This window comes from Podarcis bocagei, assembly GCF_964188305.1.
Source record: "Podarcis bocagei genome assembly, chromosome: 8".
NCBI classification, from domain to species: Eukaryota; Metazoa; Chordata; class Lepidosauria; order Squamata; family Lacertidae; genus Podarcis; species Podarcis bocagei.
The window spans coordinates 42,270,436-42,289,031 of record NC_138133.1 but is presented as its reverse complement, the minus strand read 5'-3'; the positions used below and the strand labels follow the sequence as shown (position 1 = coordinate 42,289,031).

The following is an 18,596-nucleotide window of genomic DNA, read 5'->3' as shown; positions in this document are numbered from 1 at the left end:
ATAAACTGGAATAGTTTGATATTTGTGTGGTAACCTGTGGCTCTGCAGATGTTGTTGGTCTGCAGTTCCCATCAGCTCCAGTCAGCATGACCAATGGTGATGATGATGAGAGTTGTAGTCGAATAACATTCAAAGGGCCACAGGTTCTCTGTCACTGACCTGGAGTATTTTTGTTTTGGGATTATCCAGAAAGCACCTGTAGGATAGTCCATAGATCCTAAAAGCTAGCATTACTCCATTATATAGAGTAGAGGATTCACAATCTTAATAAAGAATCAATTCTTAGCTTTCAGCCATATCAATATGTTTATGTTGTCAAAAGGTATCTTTTCAAGGAGAAAGGATCAATAAACCATCTTTTTTCTTTAAAATGAGTTCAGATTTCTGCCAGTTCTAAGACTGTACATTTACAGGAAACCTATAGACTTGAATTCTAAAGTTTGGCTCAGCTGAATGAGTATCAGTAGCAACAGAATGTTCCTTCAAATTCTAGATTATTAGATCAGAATATATTTTCTTTTTAAAGGAGCAGGAGAATCTATGCTTGTCTATGAATAGGCCACATCCACACCTTACATTTAAAGCACTGTATTTCCCCAAATAATCCTGTGATCTGTAGTTTTATTAAGGGTGCTGATAGTTATTAGGAGGTCCCTATTCCCTCCGCAGAGCTACAATTTTCAGAGTGCTTTCCTCCTCCCATGAAAGGAGGAAAGGGAACATGTTGATAGGTCTGCATTCAGGTTCCTGGATCTAGATGTTAGTGGAGTAGCTTGAGAAGAACCACTGACAAGGCCGAACTAAACCAGAGGCTAAATGAGACCATTGTCTCAGGTGGGGGTGGGAGAACAACAAATGGGCATCTACCAGCCCCCCATTTGCCTCAGCATATGCCTACCTGCTTAGCCAGCCACTTGATGAGGCAAGACTCTTTCTCAACTCCTCCACTTGCTCTGAAGGGCCAAGGACATCCTTCAGAGTGAGGTGAAGAGGAGAATACCTGGACCACCATGGCAGCTTGTCACAACACCCTTTTTCACTGTGGGAGAGAAATTGCGAGCACTGCTGTTAATGTGATAACTATGAAAAAAGTTTTTTTTTAAGTAAGTGAGGGGGTGAAGGGTGAAGGGGAGACACTTCTGGCATCATGAAAAGAGAAGGTGGGCAGGCAGCAGCAGGGAGAGGAGAAGTGCCCCCACCTACCTGAGGGAGGTAGGACTGGATGTGCTAGGACTGGATCTTGTGCTAGGACTGGATTAGAGAACTGGAAAAAGAAGTCACTCTTCCACATGACCATAGTATAACTAACTCATTTTCTTCAAGAGAGGCAAACAACAGTTGAATATTCTTCATTTTTTATATCTACATGACCCAAGTGTTCAAACTACAATGCAATGAGATTGACAAGATGCCAATATGGATTCCTCTCCTACAGTTCTGGAATGCATCAAGAAACATTGGAGCACATAGTTTGCTTAAACAAGGTTGAAATGTAATACAGATAGAAACCGCAAAGTCCACCCAGATCCAGTTCCCAGACTGTCACATCATCATGAGGAATTGTTGAATAATGTACACATATTTTAGGGCAATTTTTTTTTAGGGTATGTAATTCATAGAATCAGATATATGTATAAGGTCCATGGATATTATCTGAAAATCCCCTTCTACATTTTTGTCATATTTTTAATAGGGAAAACATACATATTTGGCTTGAAATTGTCATTAGCTTTTGGAGGCTATCTTTTGGTTCAAATAAATCTTGATGCCCAATGTATATGTAGAATTTTATTTGCCTCTGAAAGCTGCATCAAAGATTCCATTAAAGAAGGAGAGGAGTGGCCATTGTCCCCTTCCTTGAAAATCTAACATTATAAATCAGCTTATAATAAGTTTGACCATTGGTCCATATAACTTTGTTGTGTCTGCATGGGCAATATCTTTCCATAATTTCAGAGAAGGGTCTTTCTTGTCCAACCTAGAGAAGGCACTAAACCTTTCATAAGTCAGGAGCACCTATATTTTAAGCCAAGTCTCTGGTTCCACACACTGTGTGAAACTTGCTCTAGTCTAGGCAATTAAAGAGCCTACAAACAAGGTATATATGCATGCTAAATGCACAAGTATCTTTGTGGGGAGAAAAAGTAGGGTGCATGTGTGAGCTCACCTGATAACCTTAGGCAAGGCACTATTTTTCAGTCTCAGCTGCCATATGCACCCCAATAATAATGTGGGGTTTATAATCCTTATTGGTCTTTTCAGCTTTCATATAATGGGGGGTAAGATAAGCCAAGAGGACGTGGGTGGCACTGTGGGTTAAACCACAGAGCCTAGGGCTTACCAATCAGAAGGTTGGCGGTTCGAATCCCCGCGACAGAGTGAGCTCCCGTTGCTCGGTCCCAGCTCCTGCCAACCTAGCAGTTTGAAAGCACGTCAAAGTGCAAGTAGATAAATAGGTACCACTCCTGCGGGAAGGTAAACGGTGTTTCCGTGCGCTGCTCTGGTTTGCCAGAAGCGGCTTAGTCATGTTGGCCACATGACCCGGAAACTGTACGCCGGCTCCCTCGGCCAATAAAGCAAGATGAGCACCGCAATCCCAGAGTCAGTCACGACTGGACCTAACGGTCAGGGGTCCCTTTACCTTTACCTTAAGATAAGCCAAACTGCTATTTGTTGAAACTGCAGAAGAGCTTTAGGGTGCAATTCTATAATCAAGATTCTCCAGCTGAACAACTAAATATTTGCAGCATAAGCACTACTACACCGGACAAACACCTGATATGCAACCGCCCTGCCAGATACATCACCTGAACACCAGACATGCTGATGGAACAAGCCAGGGTCAGAGCCATTCTACTGGCAAAGATATGGCAGTATATGGTTCCCGCCCCCCACAAAGGCCTTACTTCTAGTATTGGACATGTCATTCTACAGCATAGCAGTGGTGTATCTCTGGTCTCAGCATAACGTGAGTATAGGTGTGCTCTGCTAGTGATTTTTTGGTGTCATCTGATAGCCAACCATGTTGTCTGTTGTAATTATCTAATGTTGTGATCAGTTTGGAGGATGCTTTTATGAATGGATACAATGTATTGTATTTCTTTGCCATCTTGAACATTGCAGCTATCAACACTGGCATTGGAAATCCATAATTCCTGGTGACTTATCATTGAAGCAAAAGACATGGTGACCTCAGAACCATGTGGCTAGGAAATTGATTTCTTTAGCAGTAGGTATAGCATTTTACCTGGCAGTGTAATACTAAAGAACACTTACATAATCCCTGAGACTGCATACACTCCAAGGATACATTTACAAAGGCTTTCACCTGATAGCCTCGTTGTTTACCACAGGCTAATTCTTCTGTTGACTTGGAATTACACAATCACATTATGGTACTTTCTGAATAAAATATTATGTACAAATTATGATGTTCACGTAGGCTTCCTCTTCTAACAAAGGGAATCATATTCATTCCTGTAATGAATCCACCAGAGATATATAGACAAGTAATAAATTATTAAAGGAATCTGAATCAGTGCATCAATTTCCACTTTTGATTTTGATGCTATGTTATGATGGCACTATTTGTTACAAGCAGAGAGGGGCTTTCTCTCTAGCCAGCCATGTCATTAGTTTTGTTTTCATTTAAACAACGGCATTATTATTATTATTATTATTATTATTATTATTATTATTATTAATGTTTCATACACTTTCTTCATTACCTCTAACTCCCTATTGCTTCTTCAAGGAATAATAATTTGAATAGGCCTGAAGTATTCAGCTGAAAGGTTTCTGTACATACCATTGAAGGTGTATATTGACATTAGTACTGTACAAGTAACCCATATTCAAATATGTGTTCTGAATATGGACTATGCAAGTTTAATTCCAGCACTGGCTATTGGGGGGGGGGCATGGGGGCCAGCCCCCATATTTTCAAGGAGTCCCCCTCCTAAAAATATTTTCATGTGCTGGCACGTCCTCCACCAGCAATGCAGCGAAGGTAAGGAAGCTGGCGTTGAGGAGGTGCGGGTTGGCAGGCAGAGACAGCCTGGCTGGGTTGGGGTGGCATGTTGGAGGCAACTCAGCATGCCTGAATTTCAGTGTTAGTATTCATAGACCAGAGGTACCACATTCCTCAGTCAGATGGCAGAACTGTACTGATCACCACATTTTTATAGGAAAAGTCAATAAAGGTACCAGCAATTCAGGTAAACAATAGATCCATATTCATTTGATTGTTTTGTGTCACAAGATTTGGAATATAAGAGCTGCATCTGAAGTATATGGTCGCCGTGGGAGATTTAGCACAGCTGATGTGACCCTGACTGATGGTGCCATATCCTAGCCCTTAAAAATAAATCTCAAGAGCTTTCCATTTGCAGATTTATTATAGATTCTACATTATAGATTCTGTTCGCATGGACAGAATTGGATTTGGGTTTGTTGTTTTTTAATCTGAAAAATTATGTACAATGCAAATACAAAGGGCCTTCTCGGTAGTGGCGCCCTCCCTGTGGAACGCCCTCCCACCAGATGTCAAAGAGAACAACAACTACCAGACTTTTAGAAGACATCTGAAGGCAGCCCAGTTTAGGGAAGCTTTTAATGTTTGATGTCTTACAGTATTTTAATATTTTTTTGGAAGCCGCCCAGAGTGGCTGGGGAAGCCCAGCCAGATGGGTGGGGTATAAATAATAAATTCTTATTCTTATTACAAATGATCTTTCTGTGGGGTTAGTGAGAATTAGCACTTGCGCTACCCAAATTTATGGAAGTGTTTAACAAAAAAGCAATATAATTGGTAACTTCAGGTGCATATTAGGAAGAAGGCAAGTATGTGAGCACCAGTGCTTTGAAAGCTATGCAAAGCCTATCCTAATAAGCTGAGTCACCAAACAGATTCCTATAAACAACACCAGTCCATTGTGAAAATAATTACAGTTTTCCTTTACATTTTTGCTCTTCATTTTATACCTGTGAAACTTTTTTCTTGCCCTTGACCCATTTCACTAGAGTGGAGGCTGAACCAGACTTACTGGGAGTGTTCCTAAGATTGATCCACTATTGTGCTTCTGAGACGGGTGGGATCAGCAGCAACATGTCAAAGCAAATCTTGCCTGATCTTTCTGTTTCATGTACTGCCTCTGCCGAGCTGCCTGGACAAACACCAGAGAAGCCAGACAGCACACCCCTGGGACACAGCTGTGGAATTTGTGGAATACATTTTATTCTTTTTTACCCAATTAAGCGAGAAATTAAGCAAATGTCTGGTGACATGTGTAGCTATATTTTATAAAATAAGATAGATCAGCAAAAAGAGATCTTTGCTTTCTGTGCTTGTGAATTGTTTCATATTCCAGTGGTAATTCACAGACTGCAAATATCTCAGTAGTCACCCTCACAGTCCGTATCTTAGCAATTTCCAGTGCAAGGATAGGGCCTTTTCCTGGTTTCTCTTAATATATAAAAGATTCACATTTAAACAATTTAACAAGTGGCTTCAGCACTACTGATCAGTTGAGGGCAGGTTGATGCCTTATTTCACAGCCCACAGTCTCATTTTAATGCTAAAAATTCTACATGTTCACTGTAACAGTGAGGGACAGGAGTGGCAGATGTCAGAAGTAATTATCTGGAAGCAATATTCATAAAAAAATGAAAGTCATGACCCCACTTTCTGGCTAAAACCTTTATACAGACAAAAATGCATTACCATAAATAAATTAATCAGTCTTGTCTCATATGACATATACTAAAAAAATGTGCGGTATTCAAATCAGTGATATAACAGATTCAGAATTAGGGGAGATCAGGTGCCAAAATATCTCAGTTTGGAAATTCTGCCTCTAATATGAGCCAAGCTGAAACAGCTTCTGAAGTTTGAGTCCAGCTTGCATTACATTCACCACATACATTAACTATAAGAGAAAATTGCTTTCAATAATGCTCATTAGCCAAAATTGCATATAAATATATGCTTACTAGGAAAAAAATCACACTAAAACGCTGGTGAATTTTTGAAAGGTTTTTTTTGTTTTGTTTTTTAAAAAGCAAATTGCTGCAAAATGTGGAGATCTGAATTTAAAACTGGAAAAATGAGAAATCGGGTCCTCCCTTAAAGAAGGCACGTATTGCGGTGAGACTTGGACAACCAACATTCTGTGTCTCCAAGAATGGTGGAGAAAAACTAATTAACTACGTGTTGAGCTTGGGGTTCTGTGGACTGTCTATCACTAGTGCTAATGTAAAAATTATTGTGATCCAGGCATGTCCAAACACTCTAAAGTCTCATTGATTATATGGGAATATTATAGGTACTTGATATAAAAAGTACTTACATTAAGTCACAAGAACTATAACGCGATCGGAGGTCATGGCCCCCATAAAGAGTACCCCATAGCAGAGACCTAAATACACATGCCTAGCCTAGCCTAGGAAAAAACCCACATTAATTTACCTGGATCACAATATTTATGCGCAACTTGGAGCTGTGTAAAAAGGAGTACCATACACTCTGAAACAGCTCATTTATCCAGGAAGGCAAAAGTCCAAAGTGAAACATTATTACCTTCTACTTATCAAGCATCTTGCATATCAGAGGCTCCTAAAGGCCTTTACAAATTTATAATGTAGAGATTACCTCATTCACCAGGGGAAAGTGAGGTAAGTAAAGGGGGGGGAACCATATACCCACAGAGGAGAAAAATGTGATGCTTGTGTATGCTCTAATGTTTCTGAGTTCTTGAGCTGCAGGCTGCTTAAAAATTTCAACTCACATTCTGCTCTTTCATTGACAATAAGGTGTAGTGAGCTTTTCTGGTAAAAGGTAGTTCTGTCCAATTAAAAGAGAGGAAAATGTATGCTGAATAGCTCTGGTATACAGAAATCTTAAAGCAGTAGTCTTCCAGAAGGTCTGTACTGAATATTCCAAATCAGCTTCATTTGGTTTATGCCTAAGCATGCAGCTTTACAGATTGTGTCATCAAAAGTTCATTCCGAAGGGAGCTATGTGCAGAAGTAGGGTCAAATCCTGAGGACCTGTACTAGACACAAATAGATGCTATGCTTGTTTTGTACCCCTACCTTTTGGGGATCAACACAACTAATTATCACTTTAATACTATAGATATGAAAAAGCAACCCCTGCTGTAGGGACAGCAAAGCAGCCAGAAAAGAGATTATGTACAAAGGCCAGAGAAAGAGCTGTGAGTGCCATCCTTTGGACTCCTTGGAAAACTCACTAAACCAGATGTGCTGTAGCCTGGGATTGGTGTGTGTTGTATGGCTGATTTGAGTGCTGGGGGCAGCCCAAGGATGCCTGCCTCTCCATGAAAGCAAACCTAGAGTGAGAGACAAGGGTGATGTCAGCAGCTTCTAGAACTCCTCTTTGTTGTAAGATTCGGGGGGCGGGATCTGTGAGTTTGTTTGGGCAGTGGGTGAGAGGCAGTCAGTCCTGGGTGGGGAGGTGTGTCAGAAGGGGGAGGTACTGATGTAAGTATATATTTATTAGTAATTTGTATTAAAGGCACCATTATGTATTTTAATAATGTGTGCTGTTGTTTTAGTTTCCTGAATGCTCAGTAATAATAATAATAATAATAATAATAATAATAATAATAATAATAACAACAACAACAACAACAACAACAATAATTTATTATTTGTACCCCGCCCATCTGGCTGGGTCTCCCCAGCCACTCTGGGCGGCCTCCACAGAAACCAAAAACACTAAAATATCATACATTAAAAGCTTCCCTGAATAGGGCCGCCTTAAGATGTCTTCTGAATGTCAGGTAGTTGTCCATCACCTTGACATCCGATGGGAGGGCATTCCCCAGGGCGGGCGCCACCACTGAAAAGGCCCTCTGCCTGGTTCCCTGTAGCTTCGCTTCTCGCAACGAGGGAACCGCCAGAAGGCCCTCGGCGCTGGACCTCAGTGTCCGGGCAGAATGATGGGGGTGCAGACGCTCCTTCAGGTATACTGGGCCAAAGCCGTTTAGGGCTTTAACAACACCAGCACTTTGAATTGTGCTCGGAAACGTACTGGGAGCCAATGTAGGTCTTTCAAGACCGGTGTTATGTGGTCTCGGCGGCCGCCCCCAGTCACCAGTCTAGCTGCCGCATTCTGGATTAGCTGTAGTTTCCGAGTCACCTTCAAAGGTAGCCCCACGTAGAGCGCATTGCAGTAGTCCAAGCGGGAGATAACTAGAGCATGCACCACTCTGCCCAGACAGTCAGTGGGCAGGTAGGGTCTCAGCCTGCGTACCAGGTGGAGTTGGTAGATAGCTGCCCTGGATACAGAATTGACCTGTGCCTCCATGGACAGCTGTGAGTCCAAAATGACTCCCAGGCTACGCACCTGGTCCTTCAGGGGCACAGTTACCCTATTCAGGACCAGGGAGTCCTCCACACCAGCCCGCCCCCTGTCCCCCCAAAACAGTACTTCTGTCTTGTCAGGATTCAACTTCAATCCATTAGCCGCCATCCATCCTCCAACCGCCTCCAGGCACTCACACAGGACCTTCACCGCCTTCACTGGTTCTGATTTGAAAGAAAGGTAGAGCTGGGTATCATCTGCATATTGATGGACACCCAGTCCAAACCCCCTGATGATCTCTCCCAGCGGCTTCATATAGATGTTAAAAAGCATGGGGGAGAGGACGGAACCCTGAGGCACCCCACAAGTGAGGGCCCAAGGGTCTGAACACTCATCCCCCACCACCACTTTCTGAACACGGCCCAGGAGAAAGGAGCGAAACCACTGTATAACAGTGCCCCCAGCTCCCAACCCCTCTAGACGGTCCAGAAGGATGTTATGGTCGATTGTATCAAAGGCCGCTGAGAGATCCAGCAGAACTAGGAAACAGCTCTCACCTTTGTCCCTAGCCCGCCGGAGATCATCAACCAGTGCGACCAAGGCAGTTTCAGTCCCATGATGAGGCCTGAACCCTGATTGGAAGGGATCCAAATGGTCCGCATCCTCCAGGCGTGCCTGGAGTTGTTCAGCAACCACACGCTCAATCACCTTGCCCAAGAATGGAAGATTTGAGACTGGGCGATAGTTGGCCATACTGGTCGGGTCTAAAGATGGTTTTTTAAGAAGCGGTTTAATGACCGCCTCTTTCAGCGGATCTGGGAATGTTCCCTCACAGAGGGAAGCATTCACCACCCCGCAGAGCCCATCGCCCAGCCCTTCCCGGCTAGCTTTTATAAGCCAGGATGGGCAAGGATCAAGGAGACAGGTGGTTGGTTTCACTCGTCCAAGCAGCCTGTCCACATCCTCGGGGGTAACGGATTGAAATTGATTCCATGCAACTTGACCAGACAGGGCTCTAGCACTCTCCCACCCCAGCCCTGCTCCCACGGTGGTGTCTAGCTCCTTCCGAATATGAGTGATTTTATCTGCAAAAAACTTTGCAAAATCGTTGCAGGAGATCTTGGGGTCTTTACAAGGCCCCGGTGGTAAAGGTGGTTCCGTTAAATTGCGGACCACCTGAAAGAGTCCCCTGCTACTATTTTCTGCAGATGCAATAGAGGCGGTGAAGAAAGTCTTCTTCGCCGTCGCTATCGCCACTTGGTAGGCTCGACGTTGAGCTCTAACCTGTGTCCGGTGAGATTCGGAGTGAGTTTTTTGCCACCGACGCTCTAGCCGTCTCAGCGATTGTTTCATCGCCCTCAGCTCCGAAGAAAACCACGGGGCTGTCCGGGCTCCATGCAATCGGAGAGGGCGCTTCGGAGCCAGACAGCCCGATAGCCTAAACTTTGTTAGAGATTTGGGAAAGCTTTTCATAGTAGGTTTTCTTAAGCTAGGGATGGGGAACTACAGCCCTCCAGATGCCATGGGCTCCCATCACCCCTGACCACTGGACATTCTAGCTAGGACTGATAGTATTTATTTACTGCATTTATATCCCACCTTTTCACAGCTGACCAAAGACCACCCAGTGAACTTAATGGTCAAGTCAGGATTTGAACCCATGTCTCCCAGCTCATGGTCCAGGGATCTAACAACTACACCACACTGGCTCTCCTAGTACAACACACTGGTTCAGCAAATAAAATTCAGTGAGTAAAATAGCTGAACATTTCCCCAGTTTAAAAATTGACACCCCCTATAGTCCTTCTCTTCTATAAATGTTAGTATTTCAACTCACTGCATTCTAATAGTTGGAAAAGAAAAAGTCATTCTCAACCTGTTCCTAAAATTCAGATTTTTATATCCTATTTTACAAATAGGCAGGCCTACAATCCTGCCAACAAGCAAACTTCTTTGCCAGGATGTCAACTACTAATGTAGTTGAGATAACAATCAGACCGTAGGTTTGTTTGACTTGTTTCTTGAGTACTTCAGATACATTGATTACAAAAGCAGCTAGCTGGGGTCAGCTTTTGGCAAAGGAAAATCAAGGTTGGCTGAGCCTGGTTAGTTATCCACACCACCTGACCTTTAAAGGGATAAACAAGCTTATTTGTAGGCACAGACAAGCAACATAAATGAAAAATAGGGGAAATTCCATTTCATAAATGGCTGTTTTCCTAAAACAAAGAAAGCTTTTTTTTGGGGGGGGGGAGACTCACATACATAGTTGTGTGCTATGTTCAGCATGAAAATTAATTTTTTTTCCTGAGCATATAGGCATTTTGTTATGCACGTTTCATTACATAAGACTTGGGTTACAAATAAATCAGAACTACAAGACAGGAATCAAACAACATTGTACTATCTGGGATAGACACAGTTTGGATATTGCACATATTTATGGTTGCAATCCATCTGTGCCTTTTGTTCCCATCTAAAATAGAGAAGTCTTAAAGTAGATAATACTATGAAAGGCTGCAAATCTCATCTTACTTTTTCCAACAGAGGGCAAACTCATATTTCAAAAATTCAATTACTGCACAGTAGGAAACTATGAGGATACTTCTGAGGTGCCAATAAAATCCATGGGACAAATGAAATTAATTTTTTGTGTCTGTGCAGTAGAAATACTTTTAAACACATACATACATACACACACAAATAAATTTCACAGTGCTACATTCGTAGTAAAAAGGAATTCAAAAGACATCAAGAGAATCACAAGCCTCAGTAGATTTTAATATTAGCATCACTAGTGTCTGTCTTGTTAGTATGGAAATTTTTACAACAAATAGCTGAGGTGTGCACCCAGGCAAATTCAGCTAAATAAGTTCATGTACCCCCCCCCCATATTCTATACATTCTACTTTGGGATGGAGGGAGTGGAGAGGCTCACTAAAACTTCATAATAAAATCTGTTTGAGAATTACACCTTTACACATTCACCCAATCATATAATGGGGATTCACAGGTAGAGGAGGAAGTGGGGCTGTACCTTCTGTCAGTGTTCCTATCTTCACACACAGGGCATCCCTAGCTTTAATGTCTGAGTACACTGAGCATGGACATCTGCAAAGGGTGTCTACATCTGAGCAGCTGTTCATGCTCAGATGATCTTTCTTTAGGGGCAGGTCCAGAAGGTTCAGTCTGCTTACCATACTTTTCTATTCGTGGATCACCTTCATATAACTAATGCATGAAGGATGCTAAGGGGATTTGCAAAATGGCTTCCTCAATTCACACAGTTCTGGGAAGACTTAAAAAAATAATAATAATAAAGTGTTAGTCTTTATTTTTTCTTAAATGTATAACTGCCAAGCAGGGGAATAATCACAGTTGAAACAGTACTCTATCTGTATTAGAGGAGAAATAATGCTGAGCTTTAATATAGAAAAATGCACATGCTGATTGTCAGATATTAGTATTAGTATTGCTCTCTTAGTCTTCTAAGCACCAAATTAAATACTAAGCAGTGGCAGTGTCGATTGAACACTGGTTTAATCCACTAAGGGGAAGACATGTGGGATACTTATGAAAACCATTTCCACTGATTTAGAGAAAAGCAGAAGGTAGTTCTGCCTTTAAAACCCTGTCAATTTTAAAAAAAAAACCCTACACTGAATAGCTCCTGTACACAGAAATCTTAATTGCTACACTGCCTAAAGTAAACATAACTAAATAGGCCTTCTGTTACACACTCTTCAACTAAGAAGTCTTTATATGCTATGGCAATTAAAATTCTTGTGGTCTGGGAACCTTGAATTCATACATCCAGCAGTCTTTCTAGCCTCCTTTTTCTAAGGTAGGTTTTTATTTTCTTTTGTCACTAACTAGCTAAGAGTTTCATTTTACCAGAACAAGCACTTCCACAAATGCTAAATACAAAACAGATGTTAACGTTTAAGTCTCTTGAGATGTTTAAGGCCAAGTAGCAATGTAGCTTCCAATCCATTCACTCCGATGTGAAGGTTCAAGGTACACAATGATTTTAAAACAGATTTATGAATAAATATTATCAGCAGAGCATTTTATTATGGAAATGGGTATTTCAATATCCTTATTTTGCATTGTTCTATTCATATTAGGACTAAATACTCAAACCAGTAAATGTTCAGATTAGGCAATGGAATACCCTGCAATATTTCTCTGATGAAAATAGGGACGTCCCATTCCATAATGATAATTTTACTATTTATACCCCACACATCTTACTGGTTTGCCCCAGCCACTCTGGGAAGCTTCCAACATATATAAAAACATAATAAAACATTCAACATTTTAAAAACCCTTCCCTATATAGGGTTGCATTCAGACAGCTCAGTTGTCGGATAACTCCATACCCTCCAACATTTCTCCAGTGAAAATAGGGATATCCTAAGGAAAAGTGGTGGCTTTTACCTTTAAGGTCATTCATGGCTTGGGAACAGGGTACTTGAAGGACCAGTCTATCTACTTGTGTTTTTTGAGATCTTCTTTGAAGGCCCTTCTCCAAGCATCATTCCCTCCAGAATGGTTATGGCTACTGAATGTTAAATTGCTTTAACAATAGCAGCTTTCCAATGGGCATTCTGGGAAAATAAATATGGTAGCCATGTGCCCAAAGGAAACCCAGAGACTCCATTCTGCACTCACTTCCAGGCTCACAGCCACTATATTCATTTCCCCAGAATGCCTGGATGTAGTACCATTCCCAGGGGTATTTAAGGGGAATTGTATCACTCAAGGCTTTCTGAGGAAATAAATAAAATGCTGTCTAAGAGGAACACAGACCAGCTCTTGAGTTTTGACATCTGCTCTAAAAATACATGGGTGGGGGCCTGGCACGGATGAAGAGGAAGCTGTACCAAGCCTTGGCTGGCAACATGCCAGCTCCTGGCCTGGGCCAGCGGAACTTCCTGTGGGTGCTCTACAGAGAGCTGAAGTGGCTGGTGCAGGGTGAGTCATGGCACCAAGGAGTCTGTGTCCAGCACCTCCTGGGAGAGCCCGCATCTCAGAAGTTGCACTAAAAATGGGGAAGCGCACCCACAGCAATGTGTTAGCCCCCTTCCCCCTGGTGATGCCACTTCCCCCTTTTGCACCTTGCCCCAGGTGCTGGCAACCTATGCCACTGGTGGGAATGCACAGGAACCAGAGTAAATGGTAATGTGTACACAGCTGTTGGCTTAGAACAATTATCCGTTTAGTATAGCTTCAATTTTCATTCACTTTAATTCCTCCAATAAAAATCATTCCCTATGTAACCAGACAAAAGAAGCCATATTTTGCTCTTAGTTATAATGGTAAATCCAGGGGTTTCAGGAATGAATAGATAAGGGCATTTTTTAAAACAACAACAACCAGAGTTTAAACCAATGTGTAGAGTGCTCTTCCCAAAGCTTTTGGATTTGACACAAAGGTTTTGGAATAAGCTTCTGCCAATGCATGATTTAGCTGTCTCATATCAGTCCCTTTATTCATCTACACCTCCTCAGGGCTGGATTCAGTTTTTATCCAAAAAAGGGCAGTTGCTGATCCTTACTCAAAACATAGGCACAGGCAGGCCAAGCTTTCACTTAAGAAATCATTAAAGAAAATACACCTCCAAACATGCCTCATAATCAATTTGGAAATGTTACTTATTGGCTGAGAGTCTTTGCTTGGAAATATAAACACCAGAGACAATTAGTAACACATTCTCATCTTCCTTTAAAAAAGAAAAAAAAGTTGAATCTTGACTTTTTTTCTAAAAGCACAGCCAACTCTTCCTTCATTTTTGGAGAACAGAAAGATAATATACAAAAATATTACCTTAAGGTGATAGCTATTGTTAAGACATGCCGCCATGTCTATGTCTCCTTGTCAAAATATTTGGCTATGGTTCTAAGACACAAAATAGTTTACAAAACATAAGAAGTTGGCTCTTTCAGAATCAGCTGGGGGCAAATGACCTACATGGCCACACAACACTGTGTATAATAAAATAAAATGTAAAATAAAATAAAATAAATAGGAGAGGGAGAAAAGTTTAGTCAAGCCAATGCAAACTAGAAAATATTGATCTGAAACTGAGATGGTAATTGTGATTTAATAGTATAATTTGTGTATTATAATTTTTTTATTTAGAATTGTCGAATTTTATATTTAGAATTCTAAATTTTATATTTAGAATGCTAGCAAGGTGCATATTTTATTTTCTAAAGTATGCCCATTAATAAAAAAATCATTGGAGCAGGGAAATAAGGGAAATGTTTATTCTGAGTTCTCCAAAATATCTCGGTTTTCGAATGTAATCCGTTCCAGAAGACCTTTTGACTTCTGAACGTTCAAAAACTGAAGCATTTACTTCTGGAAGCATTTACTTCCAGATAACTCAATACAGAAGCCATGTGGCACGTTCAACTTCCAAAAAGCGTTCGAAAACCAAAGCAGTTACTTCTGGGTTTTTGGCATTCGAAAACCAAAACATTCGACTTCCGAGACGTTCAAAAGCCAAGGTACCACTGTACTTATTTCAAAGTATTAAGGGAAGTACAGTAAATGGGTGTACATGCTTTCACTGAAAGTATACAGAAACATTGCCTAATGTTGGTCCTGTGGGATAACCAGCCTCATATAACCAACATGCTTAAGTCTAATTGATTACTTAAAACAATAAATAAGCTGTCCTGCCAGGCTTAGCTATGTCACTTCCCTTCACCTTGGGAGGAAATGGGCAATCAAGTGTTTCTGTTGGTCTACCTGTGGATTTGGTATGTGAGGAAGTCTGAGCTGGTTACTCCAGCTCAGCCACATGGCTTTAACCATGTGCTAGGGAAAGTGAGGAACTCTGGAAGGAGCTTTTAAAGGTGACATTCTGGAGGGGCACATTTTTAAAGTTTTTACAGCCTATATTTCCACAATTTACTTCTCTACCTGTTTTGCCATGTTAAATCTTTGCCAGGGTTCTTTCACCAAAGGGTACTTGCTCCAAACTAGGATCTTTGCATCCAAGAATTATTACTGTTCATCAACATGTCCATTCAGATTTCTTCTCCCTGCCCCACCCCCACCAGCCCAGCCATCCTTCCATCGCATCCTGCTACATACAGCCGTGGAAAGAGCTTGCTGGAGAAGCTAATGTATTAACATTGTGCAATGTATCATGCCAGCGGCTGTCAGAAATAATTTTTGTATGTCCAAAATGCACAATGATTCTGTCAACTGTTATGGAATAGTGCCTTAAGAATTCTGCTCTTTCCACCTTATCCAGTAATCTAGATGCATCTATTATCCAAGGGATGACCTCAAACTGCATTTCTGAGACAACTAGCAATGACTCCCCAAAAAAAAGACTCTGAAAGGATACTTTCCAACACTGTCTACAAACCCCAGGCACGTCCTCCAAGGACTACACTATGGTGATGAGATCACAACATACTGAAAAGGAAGATGCGAGCAGGCGTAATGAAGATGATCTCTCTGAAATTCCATCTTGGATCCCTTAAGACACAGATATAAGCTGAGGTCTGAGCTAAACTCAAAGAGCAAATAGTTCCTATTCAAAAAGATCGAAGGGTCAAAAGTATGCATTGCATTAAACTTATTTTTAAAGTTTGCTTAAGCTGACCTCTTCCTTTTGCTTTGAAAGAAAAACAGGTGTTCAGGACCCTGATCCAGATCATGGTCCCAGTTTGAATTTGGGGGGGGGGGGCTGTAGTGGTTTCCTGCCAAAAAATCCGGCCTGGGTTGTTATTTGCCATGAAAAACAGACACAAGGGCAACAAGGACTTGAGTTGATGGAAGATGAACTCTAGATGAACTGGAGTCAGAAAATCTTTCTGGGAATCTGATGTTATTCAGTTATATAGATATTATTTATTTTTGTTCCACCTTTATCCCAAGCGTCTCAAGGAGGCATACATATGGTTCTCTCCTCCCCATAACCTGGAAGATAAGAAAGACAGTAACTGGCCAAGGGTCACCCAGTGAACTTCATGTTGAACCTGGGTCTCTGCAATCCTACACTTAGATGTGATGCAGAAGTGTCCGTTTGCTTCCAATATTCTCTGCTTATATATTTGCAAATAAAGCAAATATTACAAGGAGACTATACAACTCCAATGCTATCTTATCCTAAAGCATGAATTGGGAATGTTCTTCAGCTCAAGGGTCATATTATTTTGTAGGCAACTATCTAGACATGACACACCAGTCGTGGGCATGGCCAGAGACAAATGCCTGACCCTTACTTTTGACCATATGTGATTCCTTTGACCAGTAGGCTACATTCCAGCCATGAAAAACTCTGGGGTTTACACACACACACACACACACACACACACAGTTCAAGGGCACAGTGCAGTCAGGCAAAAGCACTCAAGGAGCGTGCAGAGGCATGTTGGTGAGGGGTGTGGTCTGGAAAGAAGAATGGCTTGGGAGATAAAGAGGCCTGAGATTCCCTATTCCTGTGAGAAACCAGTAGATGTAATAATTCTTTAATAAGTTCTTTAATTGATTTATGGTATCCGTAATGCTTTATAAAACACCACCCATCTAGATAGTATCTATGTCCTTCAAACCAGCGAAGCCAGAATATTTCCATTTATGCTCAGCTCAGTTCCAAACACTCTGGCTAAAGTGTTTTGTGAACAGAGTGGGCCTGGAAGCCTTAGCATTTTTCTGTTTTTGTTTTTTTTAATAATAGATTTACAAATACTTTTAACCAATATTAACAAAGGCTCACTGTAAGGGAATACTACTCTAGTATTTATTTTAAGAATAGATCATTCAACCTGCTGCTCTCCTTTTCTTTAAAAAAACTCCATATTTATTAGGATGCTTATATCTCTTAAAAGCTTTTTCTGAGAAAAAAGTATTCCTGTATTTAATAACAATGAACTTTATTGCCCTTTGACATATCTAGGACTTAATTGGGATCAATTTCAATTGCAGTTTCTCCAAATATTTATGTAATGAAGGGTCCATATCCTCCAGAGAGCTTATAAAAATATCTACATTTGTCCATCTTCTCTCTCTTCAAAATCCAAAAGGAAAAAGACTCATTCCACACTTACTAGCTATCTACAGTTGTCCATAACTAACAAGATAAGAGGCTTCATTAGATTAAATGGTGTTTTCTCTCTCTCCGTTTTTCTTCAAGCTAGTACTACAAGGGAAAGTGTGGTTAAAAATGTAGCATAGTAGAGTGTATCTGAGTATTTAAAAGCCTCATACTGAACCAGTCATAAGTGAATGTGAAACACTGGAATGGCAAAAGCAAACAAGATGCCAAATAATACAGTCCCTTGTGTTTGGTATGCTAGTGTGCCTTATTCAGCCTCGCCTGATGGTCATAACTAAGCATTATAATTGCATTTAACCATGTGATAAAATGTAATTAACCGTCTTACTTAAGCAATTGTAACATATCTGTTACTTACCCATGCACAGCCAACAATTTCCTTCTTTTCTATTAAAAATACATGTTTTAAGGGAGGGAATAATAAAGTTCCTTTTTTACGTGAGATCACCCTCTCCTCCCCACCTCTCAACACAAGGTCTTTTACTGTAGACTGTAACAGAGTAAAAAAAAATTCACTTTCACAAGGAGTGTTATTTTTTTCCTGCATACACAAAAAGGCCCAAAGTATCTTCAAGAGTCAACATTTAATCTCCACAATGACACACTCCCATTTACTCTGGATCCATTGAGCTTCCACTAGTTTGGGAAGCAGTGTGCACACAATATTAGCCACATCAATATCTACCCTGCTTCTTATGAAATACTATGTTTTGATGAGTTTCTTCCAACCAGCTTTGATCCAAACTGAGAAAAAGAAAGGCACATCTGCATTTTAAGCCAGTAATGTGCAAGCAGCCTAAATTTTGCACACCTTAAACAAATATTCTTCTTCACAAATGTTGGGTTCTCGATGAAAGTAGGTTTTTAAAAAATTAATCTTTCACACAAAACAAAATAATTACATGCTTCTTTCCTTCCTTGAAAGCCCTACAGTTAACCATCTTTTTTCCAAGTTTGGGTGTTAAATGTTCATCTAGGAAAACATTTCCTTTAAATTCAATTTGAATTCCTGGGGTAGCAAGCAATTACTCTTTTGAAAAGTAGGTCTTTCAATTAAAAGCTCTCAAGGAGCCACAAAGACTGCTGTACATCATATATAACCTGAGCTGTGTACTGTTTGGTGTAATATTGTACAAACAGATAAAATCCTCTTTGTTCAAGGCACTTTATATACCTTATGTTCCATGG

General features: G+C 40.9%; 1 long non-coding RNA gene across 1 annotated transcript; it reads left to right on the top strand.

Moving 5' to 3' along the window:
- Positions 1 to 7,225: 7,225 nt before the first annotated feature.
- Positions 7,226 to 15,941, top strand: LOC308593355. Its single transcript, XR_014010908.1, has 3 exons — positions 7,226 to 7,500; positions 9,936 to 10,074; positions 15,597 to 15,941. It is a non-coding gene; the product is annotated as an uncharacterized lncRNA (long non-coding RNA).
- Positions 15,942 to 18,596: the final 2,655 nt, after the last annotated feature.